The sequence below is a fragment of the Anomaloglossus baeobatrachus genome, chromosome 2 (assembly GCF_048569485.1).
Source record: "Anomaloglossus baeobatrachus isolate aAnoBae1 chromosome 2, aAnoBae1.hap1, whole genome shotgun sequence".
NCBI lineage: Eukaryota > Metazoa > Chordata > Amphibia > Anura > Aromobatidae > Anomaloglossus > Anomaloglossus baeobatrachus.
Genome location: NC_134354.1, coordinates 342,218,368 through 342,244,813, shown reverse-complemented (window position 1 = coordinate 342,244,813; position 26,446 = coordinate 342,218,368). Strand labels below are relative to the sequence as shown.

The 26,446-nt window shown below is 36.1% G+C and overlaps 18 non-coding genes across 18 annotated transcripts; all 18 read right to left on the bottom strand.

The window, feature by feature from the left end:
- Nucleotides 1-641: 641 nt before the first annotated feature.
- On the bottom strand, nucleotides 642-714 carry TRNAV-CAC (transfer RNA valine (anticodon CAC)). The gene has a single exon. It is a non-coding gene; the product is annotated as a tRNA-Val (tRNA).
- Nucleotides 715-1,724: 1,010 nt separating this feature from the next.
- TRNAV-CAC (transfer RNA valine (anticodon CAC)) lies at nucleotides 1,725-1,797 on the bottom strand. The gene has a single exon. It is a non-coding gene; the product is annotated as a tRNA-Val (tRNA).
- Nucleotides 1,798-2,690: 893 nt separating this feature from the next.
- TRNAV-AAC (transfer RNA valine (anticodon AAC)) lies at nucleotides 2,691-2,763 on the bottom strand. Its single transcript has one exon. It is a non-coding gene; the product is annotated as a tRNA-Val (tRNA).
- Nucleotides 2,764-4,512: 1,749 nt separating this feature from the next.
- On the bottom strand, nucleotides 4,513-4,585 carry TRNAV-CAC (transfer RNA valine (anticodon CAC)). Its single transcript has one exon. It is a non-coding gene; the product is annotated as a tRNA-Val (tRNA).
- Nucleotides 4,586-5,478: 893 nt separating this feature from the next.
- On the bottom strand, nucleotides 5,479-5,551 carry TRNAV-AAC (transfer RNA valine (anticodon AAC)). The gene has a single exon. It is a non-coding gene; the product is annotated as a tRNA-Val (tRNA).
- A 2,824-nt stretch (nucleotides 5,552-8,375) lies between these two features.
- Nucleotides 8,376-8,448, bottom strand: TRNAV-CAC (transfer RNA valine (anticodon CAC)). The gene has a single exon. It is a non-coding gene; the product is annotated as a tRNA-Val (tRNA).
- An 892-nt stretch (nucleotides 8,449-9,340) lies between these two features.
- On the bottom strand, nucleotides 9,341-9,413 carry TRNAV-AAC (transfer RNA valine (anticodon AAC)). The gene has a single exon. It is a non-coding gene; the product is annotated as a tRNA-Val (tRNA).
- A 914-nt stretch (nucleotides 9,414-10,327) lies between these two features.
- TRNAV-AAC (transfer RNA valine (anticodon AAC)) lies at nucleotides 10,328-10,400 on the bottom strand. Its single transcript has one exon. It is a non-coding gene; the product is annotated as a tRNA-Val (tRNA).
- A 1,159-nt stretch (nucleotides 10,401-11,559) lies between these two features.
- TRNAV-AAC (transfer RNA valine (anticodon AAC)) lies at nucleotides 11,560-11,632 on the bottom strand. The gene has a single exon. It is a non-coding gene; the product is annotated as a tRNA-Val (tRNA).
- Nucleotides 11,633-12,048: 416 nt separating this feature from the next.
- TRNAV-CAC (transfer RNA valine (anticodon CAC)) lies at nucleotides 12,049-12,121 on the bottom strand. The gene has a single exon. It is a non-coding gene; the product is annotated as a tRNA-Val (tRNA).
- Nucleotides 12,122-13,246: 1,125 nt separating this feature from the next.
- TRNAV-AAC (transfer RNA valine (anticodon AAC)) lies at nucleotides 13,247-13,319 on the bottom strand. Its single transcript has one exon. It is a non-coding gene; the product is annotated as a tRNA-Val (tRNA).
- A 909-nt stretch (nucleotides 13,320-14,228) lies between these two features.
- Nucleotides 14,229-14,301, bottom strand: TRNAV-AAC (transfer RNA valine (anticodon AAC)). Its single transcript has one exon. It is a non-coding gene; the product is annotated as a tRNA-Val (tRNA).
- Nucleotides 14,302-15,328: 1,027 nt separating this feature from the next.
- Nucleotides 15,329-15,401, bottom strand: TRNAV-CAC (transfer RNA valine (anticodon CAC)). Its single transcript has one exon. It is a non-coding gene; the product is annotated as a tRNA-Val (tRNA).
- A 1,011-nt stretch (nucleotides 15,402-16,412) lies between these two features.
- On the bottom strand, nucleotides 16,413-16,485 carry TRNAV-CAC (transfer RNA valine (anticodon CAC)). Its single transcript has one exon. It is a non-coding gene; the product is annotated as a tRNA-Val (tRNA).
- A 3,522-nt stretch (nucleotides 16,486-20,007) lies between these two features.
- On the bottom strand, nucleotides 20,008-20,080 carry TRNAV-AAC (transfer RNA valine (anticodon AAC)). Its single transcript has one exon. It is a non-coding gene; the product is annotated as a tRNA-Val (tRNA).
- Nucleotides 20,081-21,237: 1,157 nt separating this feature from the next.
- Nucleotides 21,238-21,310, bottom strand: TRNAV-AAC (transfer RNA valine (anticodon AAC)). Its single transcript has one exon. It is a non-coding gene; the product is annotated as a tRNA-Val (tRNA).
- A 2,392-nt stretch (nucleotides 21,311-23,702) lies between these two features.
- On the bottom strand, nucleotides 23,703-23,775 carry TRNAV-UAC (transfer RNA valine (anticodon UAC)). The gene has a single exon. It is a non-coding gene; the product is annotated as a tRNA-Val (tRNA).
- A 1,499-nt stretch (nucleotides 23,776-25,274) lies between these two features.
- TRNAV-CAC (transfer RNA valine (anticodon CAC)) lies at nucleotides 25,275-25,347 on the bottom strand. The gene has a single exon. It is a non-coding gene; the product is annotated as a tRNA-Val (tRNA).
- Nucleotides 25,348-26,446: the final 1,099 nt, after the last annotated feature.

Below are 26,446 nucleotides of genomic sequence, written 5' to 3'. Positions count from 1 at the left end.
AAAAAAAAAAAAAAATCAAAGTTCTGTTGGTGATGGAAGACAAAACATCCTGTTATTCGGCAACAAAGCCAAGAAATTCATATATTGTAGTTGGATAGGGTATTATTTCAACACCAAGAAGAGATTGGTTTCACTGCGGATTAAACCCAGGACCTTCTGCGTGTTAAGCAGACGTGATGACCTTCTACGTGGTAAGCAGACATGATGACCACTACACTATGAATCCTGATGAAAAGTTACTGTGTATTGGCTAGCAGAGCAGAATTGTGACTGACAGGGCCTTTTTATTGCTGAAGGAAAGTATTTTTGGTAATGAAACATTTACAATTTTTATTACATATTTTACCAGTTTTATTCCTACAAAGGGATATTGCTTAAAATGAAGTTTACATTGAATGTTTTACTTTTTTCTACACAGTTTAGTCGTTTGCTTTTGTATTTATGGGAACTATATATTTTTAAACAAACAGGATTTTTATAATATGGGATTATGTTTTCTGCTAAAATGGACAATAAAAAAGAAACCCAAAATAGTAGTTCTCTTTGTGATGGAAGCCAAAATGTATTGTCATTTGGCAACGAAACCAAGAATTTTATATATTACAGATTGATAGCAAATTACTTCAACAGCGAAAACAGATTGGTTTCACTGGGGATTGAACCCAGGACCTTCTGCGTGTGAAGCAGACGTGATGACCACTACACTATGAAACCTGTGAAATCCTGCAAAGCAATGGCAATTGAAAACGAGTTTTGACAGCCAGGGGAAAAAAATTATTAGTTCTGTTGGTGATGGAAGCCAAAACATCCCATCATTCGGCAACAAAGCCAAGAACTTCATATATTGTAGTTTGATAGTGTATTATTTCAACACCAAGAACAGATTGCTTTTACTGGGGATTGAACCAGTGTTAAGCAGACGTGATGACTACTACACTATGAAACCTTCTGGAAAGTTACTGTGTATTGGCAAGCAGGGCAGAATTGTAACTGATGGGGCCTTTTTATTGCTGAAGAAAAGTGTTTTTGGTAATGAAACATTTACAATTTTTATTACATATTTTACCAGTTTTATTCCTACAAAGGGATATTGCTTAAATTGAAGATTACATTGAATGTGTTACTTTTTTCTACACAGTTTAATCGTTTGCTTTTGTATTTATGGGAACTATACATTTTGAAACAAACAGGATTGTTATAATATGGGATTATGTTTTCTGCTAAAATGTTCAATAAAAAAGAAACCCAAAATCCTAGTTCTCCTTGTGATAGAAGCCAAAATGTATTGTCATTTGGCAACGAAACCAAGAATTTCATACTTTACAGGTTGATAGGAAATTACTTCAACACCGAAAACAGATTGGTTTCACTGGGTATTGAACCCAGAACGTTCTGCATATGAAGCAGACTTGATGACCATCACACTTTAAAACCTGTGATTCCTGCAAAGTAATGGCAATTAGAGACGAAATTTGACTGCCAGGAAAAAAAAATTTCGTAGTTCTGTTGGTTATGGAAGCTAAAACATCCCGTCATTCTGCAACAAAGCCAAGAACTTCATGTATTGCAGTTGGATAGGGTATTATTTCAACACCAAGAACAGACTGGTTTTACTGGGGATTAAACCCAGGACCTTCTGCGTGTTAAGCAGACGTGATGACCACTACACTATGAAACCTGTGAAATCCTGTTGATAGCAAATTACTTCAACAGCGAAAACGGATTGGTTTCACTGGGGATTGAACCCAGGACCTTCTGCGTGTGAAGCAGACGTGATGACCACTACACTATGAAACCTGTGAAATCCTGCAAAGCAATGGCAATTGAAAACGAGTTTTGACCGCCAGGGGAAAAAAATTATTAGTTCTGTTGGTGATGGAAGCCAAAACATCCCATCATTCGGCAACAAAGCCAAGAACTTCATATATTGTAGTTTGATAGGGTATTATTTCAACACCAAGAACAGATTGCTTTTACTGGGGATTGAACCAGTGTTAAGCAGACGTGATGACTACTACACTATGAAACCTTCTGGAAAGTAACTGTGTATTGGCAAGCAGAGCAGAATTGTAACTGATGGGGTCTTTTTATTGCTGAAGAAAAGTGTTTTTGGTAATGAAACATTTCCAATTTTTATTACATATTTTACCAGTTTTATTCCTACAAAGGGATATTGCTTAAATTGAAGTTTACATTGAATGTGTTACTTTTTTCTACACAGTTTAATCGTTTGCTTTTGTATTTATGGGAACTATAAATTTTGAAACAAACAGGATTGTTATAATATGGGATTATGTTTTCTGCTAAAATGTTCAATAAAAAAGAAACCCAAAATCGTAGTTCTCCTTGTGATAGAAGCCAAAATGTATTGTCATTTGGCAACGAAACCAAGAATTTCATACTTTACAGGTTAATAGGAAATTACTTCAACACCGAAAACAGATTGGTTTCGCTGGGTATTGAACCCAGAACGTTCTGCAAATGAAGCAGACTTGATGACCACCACACTTTAAAACCTGTGATTCTTGCAAAGTAATAGCAATTAGAGACGAAATTTGACTGCCAGGAAAAAAAAAAAATCCGTAGTTCTGTTGGTTATGGAAGCTAAAACATCCCGTCATTCGGCAACAAAGCCAAGAACTTCATGTATTGCAGTTGGATAGGGTATTATTTCAAAACCAAGAAGAGACTGGTTTCACTGGGGATTGAACCCAGGACCTTATGCGTGTTAAGCAGACGTGATAACCACTACACTATGAAACCTGTGAAAGCCTGCAAAGAAATGGCAATTGGAGACGAGTTTTGACCGCCAGGGAAAAAAAATATAAATTCAAAGTTCTGTTGGTGATGGAAGACAAAACATCCTGTTATTCGGCAACAAAGCCAAGAACTGCATGTATTGTAGATGGATAGAGTATTATTTCAACACCAAGAAGAGATTGGTTTCACTGGGGATTGAACCCAGGACCTTCTGCGTGTTAAGCAGACTTGATGACCACAACACTATGAAACCTGATGAAAATTTACTGTGTATTGGCTAGCAGAGCAGAATTGTGACTGACGGGGCCTTTTTATTGCTGAAGGAAAGTACTTTTGGTAATGAAACATTTACAATTTTTATTACATATTTTACCAGTTTTATTCCTACAAAGGGATATTGCTTAAATTGAAGTTTACATTGAATGTGTTACTTTTTTCTACACAGTTTAGTCGTTTGCTTTTGTATTTATGGGAACTATATATTTTTAAACAAACAGGATTTTTATAATATGGGATTATGTTTTCTGCTAAAATGGACAATAAAAAAGAAACCCAAATAGTAGTTCTCTTTGTGATGGAAGCCAAAATGTATTGTCATTTGGCAACAAAACCAAGAATTTTATATATTACAGGTTGATAGCATATTACTTCAACAGCGAAAACAGATTGGTTTCACTGGTAATTGAACCCAGGACCTTTTGCGTGTGAAGCAGACGTGATGACCACTACACTATGAAACCTGTGAAATCCTACAAAGCAATGGCAATTGAAAACGAGTTTTTACCGCCAGGGGAAAAAAATTATTAGTTCTGTTGGTGATGGAAGCCAAAACATCCCATCATTCGGCAACAAAGCCAAGAACTTCATATATTGTAGTTTGATAGGGTATTATTTCAACACCAAGAACAGATTGCTTTTACTGGGGATTGAACCAGTGTTAAGCAGACGTGATGACTACTACACTATGAAACCTTCTGGAAAGTTACTGTGTATTGGCAAGCAGAGCAGAATTGTAACTGATGGGGCCTTTTTATTGCTGAAGAAAAGTGTTTTTGGTAATGAAACATTTACAATTTTTATTACATATTTTACCAGTTTTATTCCTACAAAGGGATATTGCTTAAATTGAAGTTTACATTGAATGTGTTACTTTTTTCTACACAGTTTAATCGTTTGCTTTTGTATTTATGGGAACTATAAATTTTGAAACAAACAGGATTGTTATAATATGGGATTATGTTTTCTGCTAAAATGTTCAATAAAAAAGAAACCCAAAATCGTAGTTCTCCTTGTGATAGAAGCCAAAATGTATTGTCATTTGGCAACGAAACCAAGAATTTCATACTTTACAGGTTAATAGGAAATTACTATAACACCGAAAACAGATTGGTTTCACTGGGTATTGAACCCAGAACGTTCTGCATATGAAGCAAACTTGATGACCACCACACTTTAAAACCGGTGATTCCTGCAAAGTAATGGCAATTAGAGACGAAATTTGACTGCCAGGAAAAAAAAAAATTCGTAGTTCTGTTGGTTATGGAAGCTAAAACATCCCGTCATTCGGCAACAAAGCCAAGAACTTCATGTATTGCAGTTAGATAGGGTATTATTTCAACACCAAGAACAGACTGGTTTTTACTGGGGATTAAACCCAGGACCTTCTGCGTGTTAAGCAGACGTGATGACCACTACACTATAAAACCTGTAAAATCCTGTTGATAGCAAATTACTTCAACAGCGAAAACAGATTGGTTTCACTGGGGATTGAACCCAGGACCTTCTGCGTGTGAAGCAGACGTGATGACCACTACACTATGAAACCTGTGAAATCCTGCAAAGCAATGGCAATTGAAAACGAGTTTTGACCGCCAGGGGAAAAAAATTATTAGTTCTGTTGGTGATGGAAGCCAAAACATCCCATCATTCGGCAACAAAGCCAAGAACTTCATATATTGTAGTTTGATAGGGTATTATTTCAACACCAAGAACAGATTGCTTTTACTGGGGATTGAACCAGTGTTAAGCAGACGTGATGACTACTACACTATGAAACCTTCTGGAAAGTAACTGTGTATTGGCAAGCAGAGCAGAATTGTAACTGATGGGGTCTTTTTATTGCTGAAGAAAAGTGTTTTTGGTAATGAAACATTTCCAATTTTTATTACATATTTTACCAGTTTTATTCCTACAAAGGGATATTGCTTAAATTGAAGTTTACATTGAATGTGTTACTTTTTTCTACACAGTTTAATCATTTGCTTTTGTATTTATGGGAACTATAAATTTTGAAACAAACAGGATTGTTATAATATGGGATTATGTTTTCTGCTAAAATGTTCAATAAAAAAGAAACCCAAAATCGTAGTTCTCCTTGTGATAGAAGCCAAAATGTATTGTCATTTGGCAACGAAACCAAGAATTTCATACTTTACAGGTTAATAGGAAATTACTTCAACACCGAAAACAGATTGGTTTCGCTGGGTATTGAACCCAGAACGTTCTGCAAATGAAGCAGACTTGATGACCACCACACTTTAAAACCTGTGATTCTTGCAAAGTAATAGCAATTAGAGACGAAATTTGACTGCCAGGAAAAAAAAAAAATTCGTAGTTCTGTTGGTTATGGAAGCTAAAACATCCCGTCATTCGGCAACAAAGCCAAGAACTTCATGTATTGCAGTTGGATAGGGTATTATTTCAAAACCAAGAAGAGACTGGTTTCACTGGGGATTGAACCCAGGACCTTATGCGTGTTAAGCAGACGTGATAACCACTACACTATGAAACCTGTGAAAGCCTGCAAAGAAATGGCAATTGGAGACGAGTTTTGACCGCCAGGGAAAAAAAATATAAATTCAAAGTTCTGTTGGTGATGGAAGACAAAACATCCTGTTATTCGGCAACAAAGCCAAGAACTGCATGTATTGTAGATGGATAGGGTATTATTTCAACACCAAGAAGAGATTGGTTTCACTGGGGATTGAACCCAGGACCTTCTGCGTGTTAAGCAGACGTGATGACCACAACACTATGAAACCTGATGAAAATTTACTGTGTATTGGCTAGCAGAGCAGAATTGTGACTGACGGGGCCTTTTTATTGCTGAAGGAAAGTATTTTTGGTAATGAAACATTTACAATTTTTATTACATATTTTACCAGTTTTATTCCTACAAAGGGATATTGCTTAAATTGAAGTTTACATTGAATGTGTTACTTTTTTCTACACAGTTTAGTCGTTTGCTTTTGTATTTATGGGAACTATATATTTTTAAACAAACAGGATTTTTATAATATGGGATTATGTTTTCTGCTAAAATGTTCAATAAAAAAGAAACCCAAAATCGTAGTTCTCCTTGTGATAGAAGCCAAAATGTATTGTCATTTGGCAACGAAACCAAGAATTTCATACTTTACAGGTTGATAGGAAATTACTTCAACACGGAAAACAGATTGGTTTCACTGGTAATTGAACCCAGGACCTTTTGCGTGTGAAGCAGACGTGATGACCACTACACTATGAAACCTGTGAAATCCTGCAAAGCAATGGCAATTGAAAATGAGTTTTGACCGCCAGGGGAAAAAAATTATTAGTTCTGTTGGTGATGGAAGCCAAAACATCCCATCATTCGGCAACAAAGCCAAGAAATTCATATATTGTAGTTTGATAGGGTATTATTTCAACACCAAGAACAGATTGCTTTTACTGGGGATTGAACCAGTGTTAAGCAGACGTGATGACTACTACACTATGAAACCTTCTGGAAAGTTACTGTGTATTGGCAAGCAGAGCAGAATTGTAACTGATGGGGCCTTTTTATTGCTGAAGAAAAGTGTTTTTGGTAATGAAACATTTACAATTTTTATTACATATTTTACCAGTTTTATTCCTACAAAGTAATATTGCTTAAATTGAAGTTTACATTGAATGTGTTACTTTTTTCTACACAGTTTAATCGTTTGCTTTTGTATTTATGGGAACTATAAATTTTGAAACAAACAGGATTGTTATAATATGGGATTATGTTTTCTGCTAAAATGTTCAATAAAAAAGAAACCCAAAATCGTAGTTCTCCTTGTGATAGAAGCCAAAATGTATTGTCATTTGGCAACGAAACCAAGAATTTCATACTTTACAGGTTAATAGGAAATTACTATAACACCGAAAACAGATTGGTTTCACTGGGTATTGAACCCAGAACGCTCTGCATATGAAGCAAACTTGATGACCACCACACTTTAAAACCGGTGATTCCTGCAAAGTAATGGCAATTAGAGACGAAATTTGACTGCCAGGAAAAAAAAAAATTCGTAGTTCTGTTGGTTATGGAAGCTAAAACATCCCGTCATTCGGCAACAAAGCCAAGAACTTCATATATTGCAGTTGGATAGGGTATTATTTCAACACCAAGAACAGACTGGTTTTTACTGGGGATTAAACCCAGGACCTTCTGCGTGTTAAGCAGACGTGATGACCACTACACTATAAATCCTGTGAAATCCTGTTGATAGCAAATTACTTCAACAGCGAAAACAGATTGGTTTCACTGGGGATTGAACCCAGGACCTTCTGCGTGTGAAGCAGACGTGATGACCACTACAGTATGAAACCTGTGAAATCCTGCAAAGCAATGGCAATTGAAAACGAGTTTTGACAGCCAGGGGAAAAAAATTATTAGTTCTGTTGGTGATGGAAGCCAAAACATCCCATCATTCGGCAACAAAGCCAAGAACTTCATATATTGTAGTTTGATAGGGTATTATTTCAACACCAAGAACAGATTGCTTTTACTGGGGATTGAAGCAGACGTGATGACTACTACACTATGAAACCTTCTAGAAAGTTACTGTGTATAGGCAAGCAGAGCAGAATTGTAACTGATGGGGCCTTTTTATTGCTGAAGAAAAGTGTTTTTGGTAATAAAACATTTACAATTTTTATTACATATTTTACCAGTTTTATTCCTACAAAGGGATATTGCTTAAATTGAAGATTACATTGAATGTGTTACTTTTTTCTACACAGTTTAATCGTTTGCTTTTGTATTTATGGGAACTATAAATTTTGAAACAAACAGGATTGTTATAATATGGGATTATGTTTTCTGCTAAAATGTTCAATAAAAAAGAAACCCAAAATCGTAGTTCTCCTTGTGATAGAAGCCAAAATGTATTGTCATTTGGCAACGAAACCAAGAATTTCATACTTTACAGGTTGATAGGAAATTACTTCAACACGGAAAACAGATTGGTTTCACTGAGTATTGAATCCAGAATGTTCTGCATATGAAGAAGACTTGATGACCACCACACTTTAAAACCTGTGATTCCTGCAAAGTAATGGCAATTAGAGACGAAATTTGACTGCCAGGAAAAAAAAAAATTCGTAGTTCTGTTGGTTATGGAAGCTAAAACATCCCGTCATTCGGCAACAAAGCCAAGAACTTCATGTATTGCAGTTGGATAGGGTATTATTTCGACACCAAGAACAGATTGGTTTTACTGGGGATTAAACCCAGGACCTTCTGCGTGTTAAGCAGACGTGATGACCACTACACTATGAAACCTGTGAAATCCTGTTGATAGCAAATTACTTCAACAGCGAAAACGGATTGGTTTCACTGGGGATTGAACCCAGGACCTTCTGCTTGTGAAGCAGACATGATGACCACTACACTATGAAACCTGTGAAATTCTGCAAAGCAATGGCAATTGAAAACGAGTTTTGACCGCCAGAGGAAAAAAATTATTAGTTCTGTTGGTGATGGAAGCCAAAACATCCCATCATTCGGCAACAAAGCCAAGAACTTCATATATTGTAGTTTGATAGGGTATTATTTCAACACCAAGAACAGATTGCTTTTACTGGGGATTGAACCAGTGTTAAGCAGATGTGATGACTACTACACTATGTAACCTTCTGGAACGTTACTGTGTATTGGCAAGCAGAGCAGAATTGTAACTGATGGGGCCTTTTTATTGCTGAAGAAAAGTGTTTTTGGTAATGAAACATTTACAATTTTTATTACATATTTTACCAGTTTTATTCCTACAAAGGGATATTGCTTAAATTGAAGTTTACATTGAATGTGTTACTTTTTTCTACACAGTTTAATCGTTTGCTTTTGTATTTATGGGAACTATAAATTTTGAAACAAACAGGATTGTTATAATATGGGATTATGTTTTCTGCTAAAATTTTCAATAAAAAAGAAACGCAAAATCGTAGTTCTCCTTGTGATAGAAGCCAAAATGTATTGTCATTTGGCAACGAAACCAAGAATTTCATACTTTACAGGTTGATAGGAAATTACTTCAACACCGAAAACAGATTGGTTTCACTGGGTATTGAACCCAGAACGTTCTGCATATGAAGCAGACTTGATGACCACCACACTTTAAAACCTGTGATTCCTGCAAAGTAATGGCAATTAGAGACGAAATTTGACTGCCAGGAAAAAAAAAAATTCGTAGTTCTGTTGGTTATGGAAGCTAAAACATCCCGTCATTCGGCAACAAAGCCAAGAACTTCATGTATTGCAGTTGGATAGGGTATTATTTCAACACCAAGAAGAGACTGGTTTCACTGGGGATTGAACCCAGGACCTTCTGCGTGTTAAGCAGACGTGATGACCACTACACTATGAAACCTGTGAAATCCTGCAAAGCAATGGCAATTGGAGACTAGTTTTGACCGCCAGGGAAAAAAAAAAAAATTCTTAGTTCTGTTGGTGATTGAAGCCAAAACATCCCATCATTCTGCAACAAAGCCAAGAACTTCATATATTGTAGTTTGATAGGGTATTATTTTAACACCAAGAACAGACTGGTTTTACTGGGGATTAAACCCAGGACATTCTACGTGTTAAGCAGACATGATGACCACTACACTATGAATCCTGATGAAAAGTTACTGTGTATTGGCTAGCAGAGCAGAATTGTGACTGACAGGGCCTTTTTATTGCTGAAGGAAAGTATTTTTGGTAATGAAACATTTCCAATTTTTATTACATATTTTACGAGTTTTATTCCTACAAAGGGATATTGCATAAATTGAAGTTTACATTGAATGTGTTACTATTTTCTACATAGTTTAGTCGTTTGCTTTTGTATTTATGGGAACTATATATTTTAAAACAAACAGGTTTTTTTTATAATATGGGATTATGTTTTCTGCTAAAATGTTCAATAAAAAAGAAACCCAAAATCGTAGTTCTCCTTGTGATAGAAGCCAAAATGTATTGTCATTTGGCAACGAAACCAAGATATTCATACTTTACAGGTTGATAGGAAATTACTTCAACACCGAAAACAGGTTGGTTTAACTGGGTATTGAATACAGAACGTTCTGCATATGAAGCAGACTTGATGACCACCACACTTTAAAACCTGTGAAATCCTGCAAAGTAATGGCAATTAGAGACGAGTTTTGACTGCCAGGAAAAAAAAAAAAATTCGTAGTTCTGTTGGTTATGGAAGCTAAAACATCCCGTCATTCGGCAACAAAGCCAAGAACTTCATGTATTGCAGTTGGATAGGGTATTATTTCAACACCAAGAAGAGACTGGTTTCACTGGGAATTGAACCCAGGACCTTCTGCGTGTTAAGCAGACGTGATGACCACTACACTATGAAACCTGTGAAATCCTGCAAAGCAATGGCAATTGGAGACGAGTTTTGACCGCCAGGGAAAAAAAAAAAAAATTCTTAGTTCTGTTGGTGATGGAAGCTAAAACATCCCGTCATTCAGCAACAAAGCCAAGAACTTCATGTATTGTAGTTGGATAAGGTATTATTTCAACACCAAGAACAGACTGGTTTTACTGGGGATTAAACCCAGGACTTTCTGCGTGTTAAGTAGATGTGATGACTACTATACTATGAAACCTTCTGGAAAGTTACTGTGTATTGGCAAGCAGAGCTGAATTGTAACTGATGGGGCCTTTTTATTGCTGAAGAAAAGTGTTTTTGGTAATGAAACATTTACAATTTTTATTACATATTTTACCAGTTTTATTCCTACAAAGGGATATTGCTTAAATTGAAGTTTACATTGAATGTGTTACTTTTTTCTACACAGTTTAATCGTTTGCTTTTGTATTTATGGGAACTATACATTTTGAAACACACAGGATTGTTATAATATGGGATTATGTTTTCTGCTAAAATGTTCAATAAAAAAGAAACCCAAAATCGTAGTTCTCCTTGTGATAGAAGCCAAAATGTATTGTCATTTGGCAACGAAACCAAGAATTTCATACTTTACAGGTTGATAGTTAATTACTTCAACACCGAAAACAGATTGGTTTCACTGGGTATTGAACGCAGAACATTCTGCATATGAAGCAGACTTGATGACCACCACACTTTAAAACCTGTGATTCCTGCAAAGTAATGGCAATTAGAGACGAAATTTGACTGCCAGGAAAAAAAAAAAAAACGTAGTTCCGTTGGTTATGGAAGCTAAAACATCCCGTCATTCGGCAACAAAGCCAAGAACTTCATGTATTGCAGTTGGATGGGGTATTATTTCAACACCAAGAATAGACTGGTTTCACTGGGGATTGAACCCAGGACCTTCTGCGTGTTAACCAGACATGATAACCACTACACTATGAAACCTGTGAAATCCTGCAAAGCAATGGCAATTGGAGACGAGTTTTGACCGCCAGGGAAAAAAAAAAAATTCAAAGTTCTGTTGGTGATGGAAGACAAAACATCCTGTTATTCGGCAACAAAGCCAAGAAATTCATATATTGTAGTTGGATAGGGTATTATTTCAACACCAAGAAGAGATTGGTTTCACTGGGGATTGAACCCAGGACCTTCTGCGTGTTAAGCAGACGTGAAGACCACTACACTATGAAACCTGATGAAAAGTTACTGTGTATTGGCAAGCAGAGCAGAATTGTGACTGACGGGGCCTTTTTATTGCTGAAGGAAAGTATTTTTGGTAATGAAACATTTACAATTTTTATTACATATTTTACCAGTTTTATTCCTACAAAGGGATATTGCTTAAATTGAAGTTTACATTGAATGTGTTACTTTTTTCTACACAGTTTAGTCGTTTGCTTTTGTATTTATGGGAACTATATATTTTTAAACAAACAGGATTTTTATAATATGGGATTATGTTTTCTGCTAAAATGGACAATAAAAAAAGAAACCCAAAATAGTAGATCTCTTTGTGATGGAAGCCAAAATGTATTGTCATTTGGCAACGAAACCAAGAATTTTATATATTACAGGTTGATATCAAATTACTTCAACAGCGAAAACAGATTGGTTTCACTGGGGATTGAACCCAGGACCTTCTGCGTGTGAAGCAGACGTGATGACCACTACACTATGAAACCTGTGAAATCCTGCAAAGCAATGGCAATTGAAAACGAGTTTTGACAGCCAGGGGAAAAAAATTATTAGTTATGTTGGTGATGGAAGCCAAAACATCCCATCATTCGGCAACAAAGCCAAGAACTTCATATATTGTAGTTTGATAGGGTATTATTTCAACACCAAGAACAGATTGCTTTTACTGGGGGTTGAACCAGTGTTAAGCAGACGTGATGACCACTACACTATGAAACCTGTGAAATCCTGCAAAGCAATGGCAATTGAAAACGAGTTTTGACAGCCAGGGGAAAAAAATTATTAGTTATGTTGGTGATGGAAGCCAAAACATCCCATCATTCGGCAACAAAGCCAAGAACTTCATATATTGTAGTTTGATAGGGTATTATTTCAACACCAAGAACAGATTGCTTTTACTGGGGGTTGAACCAGTGTTAAGCAGATGTGATGACTACTACACTATGAAACCTTCTGGAAAGTTACTGTGTATTGGCAAGCAGAGCAGAATTGTAACTGATGGGGCCTTTTTATTGCTGAAGAAAAGTGTTTTTGGTAATGAAACATTTACAATTTTTATTACATATTTTACGAGTTTTATTCCTACAAAGGGATATTGCTTAAATTGAAGATTACATTGAATGTGTTACTTTTTTCTACACAGTTTAATCGTTTGCTTTTGTATTTATGGGAACTATAAATTTTGAAACAAACAGGATTGTTATAATATGGGATTATGTTTTCTGCTAAAATGTTCAATAAAAAAGAAACCCAAAATCGTAGTTCTCCTTGTGATAGAAGCCAAAATGTACTGTCATTTGGCAACGAAACCAAGAATTTCATACTTTACAGGTTGATAGGAAATTACTTCAACACCGAAAACAGATTGGTTTCACTGGGTATTGAACCCAGAACATTCTGCATATGAAGCAGACTTAATGACCACCACACTTTAAAACCTGTGATTCCTGCAAAGTAATGGCAATTAGAGACGAAATTTGACTGCCAGGAAAAAAAAAAAATTCGTAGTTCCGTTGGTTATGGAAGCTAAAACATCCCGTCATTCGTCAACAAAGCCAAGAACTTCATGTATTGCAGTTGGATAGGGTATTATTTCAACACCAAGAAGAGACTGGTTTCACTGGGGATTGAACCCAGGACCTTCTGCGTGTTAAGCAGACATGATAACCACTACACTATGAAACCTGTGAAATCCTGCAAAGCAATGGCAATTGGAGACGAGTTTTGACCGCCAGGGAAAAAAAAAAAATTCAAAGTTCTGTTGGTGATGGAAGACAAAACATCCTGTTATTCGGCAACAAAGCCAAGAACTTCATGTATTGTAGTTGGATAAGGTATTATTTCAACACCAAGAACAGACTGGTTTTACTGGGGATTAAACCCAGGACTTTCTGCGTGTTAAGTAGATGTGATGACTACTATACTATGAAACCTTCTGGAAAGTTACTGTGTATTGGCAAGCAGAGCAGAATTGTAACTGATGGGGCCTTTTTATTGCTGAAGAAAAGTGTTTTTGGTAATGAAACATTTACAATTTTTATTACATATTTTACCAGTTTTATTCCTACAAAGGGATATTGCTTAAATTGAAGTTTACATTGAATGTGTTACTTTTTTCAACACAGTTTAATCGTTTGCTTTTGTATTTATGGGAACTATAAATTTTGAAACAAACAGGATTGTTATAATATGGGATTATGTTTTCTGCTAAAATGTTCAATAAAAAAGAAACGCAAAATCGTAGTTCTCCTTGTGATAGAAGCCAAAATGTATTGTCATTTGGCAACGAAACCAAGAATTTCATACTTTACAGGTTGATAGGAAATTACTTCAACACCGAAAAAAGATTGGTTTCACTGGGTATTGAACCCAGAACGTTCTGCATATGAAGCAGACTTGATGACCACCACACTTTAAAACCTGTGATTCCTGCAAAGTAATGGCAATTAGAGATGAAATTTGACTGCCAGGAAAAAAAAAAAATTCGAAGTTCTGTTGGTTATGAAAGCTAAAACATCCCATCATTCGGCAACAAAGCCAAGAACTTCATGTATTGCAGTTGGATAGGGTATTATTTCAACACCAAGAAGAGACTGGTTTCACTGGGGATTGAACCCAGGACCTTCTGCATGTTAAGCAGACGTGATGACCACTACACTATGAAACCTGTGAAATCCTGCAAAGCAATGGCAATTGGAGACGAGTTTTGACCGCCAGGGAAAAAAAAAAAATTCTTAGTTCTGTTGGTGATGGAAGCCAAAACATCCCATCATTCTGCAACAAAGCCAAGAACTTCATATATTGTAGTTTGATAGGGTATTATTTCAACACCAAGAACAGACTGGTTTTACTGGGGATTAAACCCAGGACCTTCTACGTGTTAAGCAGACATGATGACCACTACACTATGAATCCTGATGAAAAGTTACTGTGTATTGGCTAGCAGAGCAGAATTGTGACTGACAGGGCCTTTTTATTGCTGAAGGAAAGTATTTTTGGTAATGAAACATTTCCAATTTTTATTACATATTTTACGAGTTTTATTCCTACAAAGGGATATTGCTTAAATTGAAGTTTACATTGAATGTGTTACTTTTTTCTACACAGTTTAATCGTTTGCTTTTGTATTTATGGGAACTATAAATTTTGAAACAATCAGGATTGTTATAATATGGGATTATGTTTTCTGCTAAAATGTTCAATAAAAAAGAAACCCAAAATCGTAGTTCTCCTTGTGATAGAAGCCAAAATGTATTGTCATTTGGCAACGAAACCAAGAATTTCATACTTTACAGGTTGATAGGAAATTACTTCAACACCGAAAACAGATTGGTTTCACTGGGTATTGAACCCAGAACGTTCTGCATATGAAGCAGACTTGATGACCACCACACTTTAAAACCTGCAATTCCTGCAAAGTAATGGCAATTAGAGACGAAATTTGACTGCCAGGAAAAAAAAAAATTCGTAGTTCTGTTGGTTATAGAAGCTAAAACATCCTGTCATTCGGCAACAACGCCAAGAACTTCATGTATTGCAGTTGGATAGGGTATTATTTTAACACCAAGAACAGACTGGTTTTACTGGGGATTAAACCCAGGACCTTCTGCGTGTTAAGCAGACGTGATGACCACTACACTATGAAACCTGTGAAATCCTGTTGATAGCAAATTACTTCAACAGCGAAAACGGATTGGTTTCACTGGGGATTGAACCCAGGACCTTCTGCGTGTGAAGCAGACGTGATGACCACTACACTATGAAACCTGTGAAATCCTGCAAAGCAATGGCAATTGAAAACGAGTTTTGACCGCCAGGGGAAAAAAATTATTAGTTCTGTTGGTGATGGAAGCCAAAACATACCATCATTCGGCAACAAAGCCAAGAACTTCATATATTGTAGTTTGATAGGGTATTATTTCAACACCAAGAACAGATTGCTTTTACTGGGGATTGAACCAGTGTTAAGCAGATGTGATGACTACTACACTATGAAACCTTCTGGAAAGTTACTGTGTATTGGCAAGCAGAGCAGAATTGTAACTGATGGGGCCTTTTTATTGCTGAAGAAAAGTGTTTTTGGTAATGAAACATTTACAATTTTTATTACATATTTTACCAGTTTTATTCCTACAAAGGGATATTGCTTAAATTGAAGTTTACATTGAATGTGTTACTTTTTTCTACACAGTTTAATCGTTTGCTTTTGTATTTATGGGAACTATAAATTTTGAAACACACATGATTGTTATAATATGGGATTATGTTTTCTGCTAAAATGTTCAATAAAAAAGAAACCCAAAATCGTAGTTCTCCTTGTGGTAGAAGCCAAAATGTATTGTCATTTGGCAACGAAACCAAGAATTTCATACTTTACAGGTTAATAGGAAATTACTATAACACCGAAAACAGATTGGTTTCACTGGGTATTGAACCCAGAACGTTCTGCATATGAAGCAAACTTGATGACCACCTCACTTTAAAACCGGTGATTCCTGCAAAGTAATGGCAATTAGAGACGAAATTTGACTGCCAGGAAAAAAAAAATTCGTAGTTGTGTTGGTTATGGAAGCTAAAACATCCCGTCATTCGGCAACAAAGGCAAGAACTTCATGTATTGCAGTTGGATAGGGTATTATTTCAACACCAAGAACAGACTGATTTTTACTGGGGATTAAACCCAGGACCTTTTGCGTGTTAAGCAAACGTGATGACCACTACACTATAAAACCTGTGAAATCCTGTTGATAGCAAATTACTTCAACAGCGAAAACTGATTGGTTTCACTGGGGATTGAACCCAGGACCTTCTGCGTGTGAAGCAGACGTGATGACCACTACACTATGAAACCTGTGAAATCCTGCAAAGCAATGGCAATTGAAAACGAGTTTTGACCGCCAGGGGAAAAAAAATATTAGTTCTGTTGGTGATGGAAGCCAAAACATCCCATCATTCGGCAACAAAGCCAAGAACTTCATATATTGTAGTTTGATAGGGTATTATTTCAACACCGAGAACAGATTGCTTTTACTGGGGATTGAACCAGTGTTAAGCAGACGTGATGACTACTACACTATGAAACCTTCTGGAAAGTTACTTTGTATTGGCAAGCAGAGCAGAATTGTAACTGACAGGGCCTTTTTATTGCTGAAGAAAAGTGTTTTTGGTAATGAAACATTTACAATTTTTATTACATATTTTACCAGTTTTATTCCTACAAAGGGATATTGCTTAAATTGAAGATTACATTGAATGTGTTACTTTTTTCTACACAGTTTAATCGTTTGCTTTTGTATTTATGGGAACTATAAATTTTGAAACAAACAGGATTGTTATAATATGGGATTATGTTTTCTGCTAAAATGTTCAATAAAAAGATTGAACCCAGGACCTTCTGCGTGTGAAGCAGACGTGATGATCACTACACTATGAAACTTGTGAAATCCTGCAAAGCAATGGCAATTGAAAACGAGTTTTGACAGCCAGGGGAAAAAAATTATTAGTTCTGTTGGTGATGGAAGCCAAAACATCCCATCATTCGGCAACAAAGCCAAAAACTTCATATATTGTAGTTTGATAGGGTATTATTTCAACACCAAGAACAGATTGCTTTTACTGGGGATTGAACCAGTGTTAAGCAGATGTGATGACTACTACACTATGAAACCTTCTGGAAAGTTACTGTGTATTGGCAAGCAGAGCAGAATTGTAACTGATGGGGCCTTTTTATTGCTGAAGAAAAGTGTTTTTGGTAATGAAACATTTACAATTTTTATTACATATTTTACCAGTTTTATTCCTACAAAGGGATATTGCTTAAATTGAAGTTTACATTGAATGTGTTACTTTTTTCTACACAGTTTAATCGTTTGCTTTTGTATTTATGGGAACTATAAATTTTGAAACACACATGATTGTTATAATATGGGATTATGTTTTCTGCTAAAATGTTCAATAAAAAAGAAACCCAAAATCGTAGTTCTCCTTGTGGTAGAAGCCAAAATGTATTGTCATTTGGCAACGAAACCAAGAATTTCATACTTTACAGGTTAATAGGAAATTACTATAACACCGAAAACAGATCGGTTTCACTGGGTATTGAACCCAGAACGTTCTGCATATGAAGCAAACTTGATGACCACCACACTTTAAAACCGGTGATTCCTGCAAAGTAATGGCAATTAGAGACGAAATTTGACTGCCAGGAAAAAAAAAAATTCGTAGTTCTGTTGGTTATGGAAGCTAAAACATCCCGTCATTCGGCAACAAAGCCAAGAACTTCATGTATTGCAGTTGGATAGAGTATTATTTCAACACCAAGAAGAGACTGGTTTCACTGGGGATTGAACCAAGGACCTTCTGCGTGTTAGGCAGACGTGATGACCACTACACTATGAAACCTGTGAAATCCTGTTGATAGCAAATTACTTCAACAGCGAAAACGGATTGGTTTCACTGGGGATTGAACCCAGAACCTGCTGCGTGTGAAGCAGACGTGATGACCACTACACTATGAAACCTGTGAAATCTTGCAAAGCAATGGCGATTGAAAACGAGTTTTGACCGCCAGGGGAAAAAAATTATTAGTTCTGTTGGTGATGGAAGCCAAAACATCCCATCATTCGGCAACAAAGCCAAGAACTTCATATATTGTAGTTTGATAGGGTATTATTTCAACACCAAGAACAGATTGCTTTTACTGGGGATTGAACCAGTGTTAAGCAGATGTGATGACTACTACACTATGAAACCTTCTGGAAAGTTACTGTGTATTGGCAAGCAGAGCAGAATTGTAACTGATGGGGCCTTTTTATTGCTGAAGAAAAGTGTTTTTGGTAATGAAACATTTACAATTTTTATTACATATTTTACCAGTTTTATTCCTACAAAAGGATATTGCTTAAATTGAAGTTTACATTGAATGTGTTACTTTTTCTACACAGTTTAATCGTTTGCTTTTGTATTTATGGGAACTATAAATTTTGAAACAAACAGGATTGTTATAATATGGGATTATGTTTTCTGCTAACATGTTCAATAAAAAACAAAAGCAAAATCGTAGTTCTCCTTGTGATAGAAGCCAAAATGTATTGTCATTTGGCAACGAAACCAAGAATTTCATACTTTACAGGTTGATAGGAAATTACTTCAACACCGAAAACAGATTGGTTTCATTGGGTATTGAAGCCAGAACGTTCTGCATATGAAGCAGACTTGATGACCACCACACTTTAAAACCTGTGATTCCTGCAAAGTAATGGCAATTAGAGACGAAATTTGACTGCCAGGAAAAAAAAAATTCGTAGTTCTGTTGGTTATGGAAGCTAAAACATCCCATCATTCGGCAACAAAGCCAAGAACTTCATGTATTGCAGTTGGATAGGGTATTATTTCAACACCAAGAAGAGACTGGTTTCACTGGGGATTGAACCTAGGACCTTCTGCGTGTTAAGCAGACGTGATAACCACTACACTATGAAACCTGTGAAATCCTGCAAAGCAATGGCGATTGAAAACGAGTTTTGACCGCCAGGGGAAAAAAATTATTAGTTCTGTTGGTGATGGAAGCCAAAACATCCCATCATTCGGCAACAAAGCCAAGAACTTCATATATTGTAGTTTGATAGGGTATTATTTCAACACCAAGAACAGATTGCTTTTACTGGGGATTGAACCAGTGTTAAGCAGATGTGATGACTACTACACTATGAAACCTTCTGGAAAGTTACTGTGTATTGGCAAGCAGAGCAGAATTGTAACTGATGGGGCCTTTTTATTGCTGAAGAAAAGTGTTTTTGGTAATGAAACATTTACAATTTTTATTACATATTTTACCAGTTTTATTCCTACAAAAGGATATTGCTTAAATTGAAGTTTACATTGAATGTGTTACTTTTTCTACACAGTTTAATCGTTTGCTTTTGTATTTATGGGAACTATAAATTTTGAAACAAACAGGATTGTTATAATATGGGATTATGTTTTCTGCTAACATGTTCAATAAAAAACAAAAGCAAAATCGTAGTTCTCCTTGTGATAGAAGCCAAAATGTATTGTCATTTGGCAACGAAACCAAGAATTTCATACTTTACAGGTTGATAGGAAATTACTTCAACACCGAAAACAGATTGGTTTCATTGGGTATTGAACCCAGAACGTTCTGCATATGAAGCATACTTGATGACCACCACACTTTAAAACCTGTGATTCCTGCAAAGTAATGGCAATTAGAGACGAAATTTGACTGCCAGGAAAAAAAAAATTCGTAGTTCTGTTGGTTATGGAAGCTAAAACATCCCATCATTCGGCAACAAAGCCAAGAACTTCATGTATTGCAGTTGGATAGGGTATTATTTCAACACCAAGAAGAGACTGGTTTCACTGGGGATTGAACCCAGGACCTTCTGCGTGTTAAGCAGACGTGATGACCACTACACTATGAAACCTGCGAAATCCTGCAAAGCAATGGCAATTGGAGACGAGTTTTGACCGCCAGGGAAAAAAAAAAAATTCTTAGTTCTGTTGGTGATGGAAGCCGAAACATCCCATCATTCTGCAACAAAGCCAAGAACTTCATATATTGTAGTTTGATAGGGTATTATTTCAACACCAAGAACAGACTGGTTTTACTGGGGATTAAACCCAGGACCTTCTACGTGTTAAGCAGACATGATGACCACTACACTATGAATCCTGATGAAAAGTTACTGTGTATTGGCTAGCAGAGCAGAATTGTGACTGACAGGGCCTTTTTATTGCTGAAGGAAAGTATTTTTGGTAATGAAACATTTCCAATTTTTATTACATATTTTACGAGTTTTATTCCTACAAAGGGATATTGCTTAAATTGAAGTTTCCATTGAATGTGTTACTTTTTTCTACATAGTTTAGTCGTTTGCTTTTGTATTTATGGGAACTATATATTTTAAAACAAACAGGTTTTTTTATAATATGGGATTATGTTTTCTGCTAAAATGTTCAATAAAAAAGAAACCCAATATCGTAGTTCTCCTTGTGATAGAAGCCAAAATGTATTGTCATTTGGCAACGAAACCAAGAATTTCATACTTTACAGGTTGATAGGAAATTACTTCAACATCGAAAACAGATTGGTTTCATTGGGTATTGAACCCAGAACGTTCTGCATATGAAGCAGACTTTATGACCACCACACTTTAAAACCTGTGATTCCTGCAAAGTAATGGCAATTAGAGACGAAATTTGACTGCCAGGAAAAAAAAAAAAATTCGTAGTTCCGTTGGTTATGGAAGCTAAAACATCCCGTCATTCGGCAACAAAGCCAAGAACTTCATGTATTGCAGTTGGATAGGGTATTATTTCAACACCAAGAAGAGACTGGTTTCACTGGGGATTGAACCTAGGACCTTCTGCGTGTTAAGCAGACGTGATAACCACTACACTATGAAACCTGTGAAATCCTGCAAAGCAATGGCAATTGGAGACGAGTTTTGACCGCCAGGGAAAAAAAAAATTCAAAGTTCTGTTGGTGATGGAAGACAAAACATCCTGTTATTCGGCAACAAAGCCAAGAAATTCATATATTGTAGTTGGATAGGGTATTATTTCAACACCAAGAAGAGATTGGTTTCACTGGGGATTGAACCCAGGACCTTCTGCGTGTTAAGCAGACGTGATGACCACTACACTATGAAACCTGATGAAAAGTTACTGTGTATTGGCTAGCAGAGCAGAATTGTGACTGACGGGGCCTTTTTATTGCTGAAGGAAAGTATTTTTGGTAATGAAACATTTACAATTTTTATTACATATTTTACCAGTTTTATTCCTACAAAGGGATATTGCTTAAATTGAAGTTTACATTGAATGTGTTACTTTTTTCTACACAGTTTAGTCGTTTGCTTTTGTATTTATGGGAACTATATATTTTTAAATAAACAGGATTTTTATAATATGGGATTATGTTTTCTGCTAAAATGGACAATAAAAAAGAAACCCAAAATAGTAGTTCTCTTTGTGATGGAAGGCAAAATGTATTGTCATTTGGCAACGAAACCAAGAATTTTATATATTACAGGTTGATAGCAAATTACTTCAACAGCGAAAACAGATTGGTTTCACTGAGGATTGAACCCAGAACCTTCTGCGTGTGAAGCAGACGTGATGACCACTACACTATGAAACCTGTGAAATCCTGTAAAGCAATGGCAATTGAAAACGAGTTTTGACCGCCAGGGGAAAAAAATTATTAGTTCTGTTGGTGATGGAAGCCAAAACATCCCATCATTCGGCAACAAAGCCAAGAACTTCATATATTGTAGTTTGATAGGGTATTATTTCAACACCAAGAACAGATTGCTTTTACTGGGGATTGAACCAGTGTTAAGCAGACGTGATGACTACTACACTATGAAACCTTCTGGAAAGTTACTGTGTATTGGCAAGCAGAGCAGAATTGTAACTGATGGGGCCTTTTTATTGCTGAAGAAAAGTGTTTTTGGTAATGAAACATTTACAATTTTTATTACATATTTTACCAGTTTTATTCCTACAAAGGGATATTGCTTAAATTGAAGATTACATTGAATGTGTTACTTTTTTCTACACAGTTTAATCGTTTGCTTTTGTATTTATGGGAACTATAAATTTTGAAACAAACAGGATTGTTATAATATAGGATTATGTTTTCTGCTAAAATGTTCAATAAAAAAGAAACCCAAAATCGTAGTTCTCCTTGTGATAGAAGCCAAAATGTATAGTCATTTGGCAACGAAACCAAGAATTTCATACTTTACAGGTTGATAGGAAATTACTTCAACACCGAAAACAGATTGGTTTCACTGGGTATTGAACCCAGAACGTTCTGCATATGAAGCAGACTTGATGACCACCACACTTCAAAACCTGTGATTCTTGCAAAGTAATGGCAATTAGAGACGAAATTTGACTGCCAGGAAAAAAAAAAATTCGTAGTTCTGTTGGTTATGGAAGCTAAAACATCCCGTCATTCGGCAACAAAGCCAAGAACTTCATGTATTGCAGTTGGATAGGGTATTATTTCAACACCAAGAACAGACTGGTTTTACTGGGGATTAAACCCAGGACCTTCTGCGTGTTAAGCAGACGTGATGACCTTCTACGTGTTAAGCAGACATGATGACCACTACACTGTGAATCCTGATGAAAAGTTACTGTGTATTGGCTAGCAGAGCAGAATTGTGACTGACAGGGCCTTTTTATTGCTGAAGGAAAGTATTTTTGGTAATGAAACATTTACAATTTTTATTACATATTTTACCAGTTTTATTCCTACAAAGGGATATTGCTTAAATTGAAGTTTACATTGAATGTGTTACTTTTTTCTACACAGTTTAGTCGTTTGCTTTTGTATTTATGGGAACTATATATTTTAAAACAAACAGGTTTTTTTATAATATGGGATTATGTTTTCTGCTAAAATGTTCAATAAAAAAGAAACCCAAAATCGTAGTTCTCCTTGTGATAGAAGCCAAAATGTATTGTCATTTGGCAACGAAACCAAGAATTTCATACTTTACAGGTTGATAGGAAATTACTTCAACACCGAAAACAGATTGGTTTCACTGGGTATTGAACCCAGAACGTTCTGCATATGAAGCAGACTTGATGACCACCACACTTTAAAACCTGTGATTCCTGCAAAGTAATGGCAATTAGAGACGAAATTTGACTGCCAGGAAAAAAAAAAATTCGTAGTTCCGTTGGTTATGGAAGCTAAAACATCCTGTCATTCGGCAACAAAGCCAAGAACTTCATGTATTGCAGTTGGATAGGGTATTATTTCAACACCAAGAAGAGACTGGTTTCACTGGGGATTGAACCTAGGACCTTCTGCGTGTTAAGCAGACGTGATAACCACTACACTATGAAACCTGTGAAATCCTGCAAAGCAATGGCAATTGGAGACGAGTTTTGACCGCCAGGGAAAAAAAAAAAAAATTCAAAGTTCTGTTGGTGATGGAAGACAAAACATCCTGTTATTCGGCAACAAAGCCAAGAAATTCATATATTGTAGTTGGATAGGGTATTATTTCAACACCAAGAAGAGATTGGCTTCACTGGGGATTGAACCCAGGACCTTCTGCGTGTAAAGCAGACGTGATGACCACTACACTATGAAACCTGATGAAAAGTTACTGTGTATTGACTAGCAGAGCAGAATTGTGACTGACGGGGCCTTTTTATTGCTGAAGGAAAGTATTTTTGGTAATGAAACATTTACAATTTTTATTACATATTTTACCAGTTTTATTCCTACAAAGGGATATTGCTTAAATTGAAGTTTACATTGAATGTGTTACTTTTTTCTACACAGTTTAGTCGTTTGCTTTTGTATTTATGGGAACTATATATTTTTAAATAAACAGGATTTTTATAATATGGGATTATGTTTTCTGCTAAAATGGACAATAAAAAAGAAACCCAAAATAGTAGTTCTCTTTGTGATGGAAGCCAAAATGTATTGTCATTTGGCAACGAAACCAAGAATTTTATATATTACAGGTTGATAGCAAATTACTTCAACAGCGAAAACAGATTGGTTTCACTGAGGATTGAACCCAGAACCTTCTGCGTGTGAAGCAGACGTGATGACCACCACACTATGAAACCTGTGAAATCCTGTAAAGCAATGGCAATTGAAAACGAGTTTTGACCGCAAGGGGAAAAAAATTATTAGTTCTGTTGGTGATGGAAGCCAAAACATCCCATCATTCGGCAACAAAGCCAAGAACTTCATATATTGTAGTTTGATAGGGTATTATTTCAACACCAAGAACAGATTGCTTTTACTGGGGATTGAACCAGTGTTAAGCAGACGTGATGACTACTACACTATGAAACCTTCTGGAAAGTTACTGTGTATTGGCAAGCAGAGCAGAATTGTAACTGATGGGGCCTTTTTATTGCTGAAGAAAAGTGTTTTTGGTAATGAAACATTTACAATTTTTATTACATATTTTACCAGTTTTATTCCTACAAAGGGATATTGCTTAAATTGAAGATTACATTGAATGTGTTACTTTTTTCTACACAGTTTAATCGTTTGCTTTTGTATTTATGGGAACTATAAATTTTGAAACAAACAGGATTGTTATAATATAGGATTATGTTTTCTGCTAAAATGTTCAATAAAAAAGAAACCCAAAATCGTAGTTCTCCTTGTGATAGAAGCCAAAATGTATTGTCATTTGGCAACGAAACCAAGAATTTCATACTTTACAGGTTGATAGGAAATTACTTCAACACCGAAAACAGATTGGTTTCACTGGGTATTGAACCCAGAACGTTCTGCATATGAAGCAGACTTGATGACCACCACACTTTAAAACCTGTGATTCTTGCAAAGTAATGGCAATTAGAGATGAAATTTGACTGCCAGGAAAAAAAAAAATTCGTAGTTCTGTTGGTTATGGAAGCTAAAACATCCCGTCATTCGGCAACAAAGCCAAGAACTTCATGTATTGCAGTTGGATAGGGTATTATTTCAACACCAAGAACAGACTGGTTTTACTGGGGATTAAACCCAGGACCTTCTGCGTGTTAAGCAGACGTAATGACCAATACACTATGAAACCTGTGAAATCCTATTGATAGCAAATTACTTCAACAGCGAAAACGGTTTGGTTTCACTGGGGATTGAACCCAGGACCTTCTGCGTGTGAAGCAGACGTGATGACCACTACACTATGAAACCTGTGAAATCCTGCAAAGCAATGGCAATTGAAAACGAGTTTTGACCGCCAGGGGAAAAAAATTATTAGTTCTGTTGGTGATGGAAGCCAAAACATCCCATCATTCGGAAACAAAGCCAAGAACTTCATATATTGTAGTTTGATAGGGTATTATTTCAACACCAAGAACAGATTGCTTTTACTGGGGATTGAACCAGTGTTAATCAGACGTGATGACTACTACACTATGAAACCTTCTGGAAAGTTACTGTGTTGTGGCAAACAGAGCAGAATTGTAACTGATGGGGCCTTTTTATTGCTGAAGAAAAGTGTTTTTGGTAATGAAACATTTCCAATTTTTATTACATATTTTACCAGTTTTATTCCTACAAAGGGATATTGCTTAAATTGAAGTTTACATTGAATGTGTTACTTTTTTCTACACAGTTTAATCGTTTGCTTTTGTATTTATGGGAACTATAAATTTTGAAACAAACAGGATTGTTATAATATGGGATTATTTTTTCTGCTAAAATGTTCAATAAAAAAGAAACCCAAAATGGTAGTTCTCCTTGTGATAGAAGCCAAAACGTATTGTCATTTGGCAACGAAACCAAGAATTTCATACTTTACAGGTTAATAGGAAATTACTTCAACACCGAAAACAGATTGGTTTCACTGGGTATTGAACCCAGAACGTTCTGCATATGAAGCAGACTTGATGACCACCACACTTTAAAACCTGTGATTCCTGCAAAGTAATGGCAATTAGAGACGAAATTTGACTGCCAGGAAAAAAAAATAATTCGTAGTTCTGTTGGTTATGGAAGCTAAAACATACCGTCATTCGGCAACAAAGCCAAGAACTTCATGTATTGCAGTTGGATAAGGTATTATTTCAACACCAAGAACAGACTGGTTTTACTGGGGATTGAACCCAGAACTTGCTGCATGTGAAGCAGACTTGATGACAACCACACTAGAAAACCTTTGAAATCCTGCACAGTAATAAAAACTAGAGACGAGTTTTGACTAGAGTTGAGCGCGGTTCGTGGTTCGTGGTTCATGGTTCTCCAGTTCGCAGCTCGAGTGATTTTGGGGGCTGATCTAGAACTCGAGCTT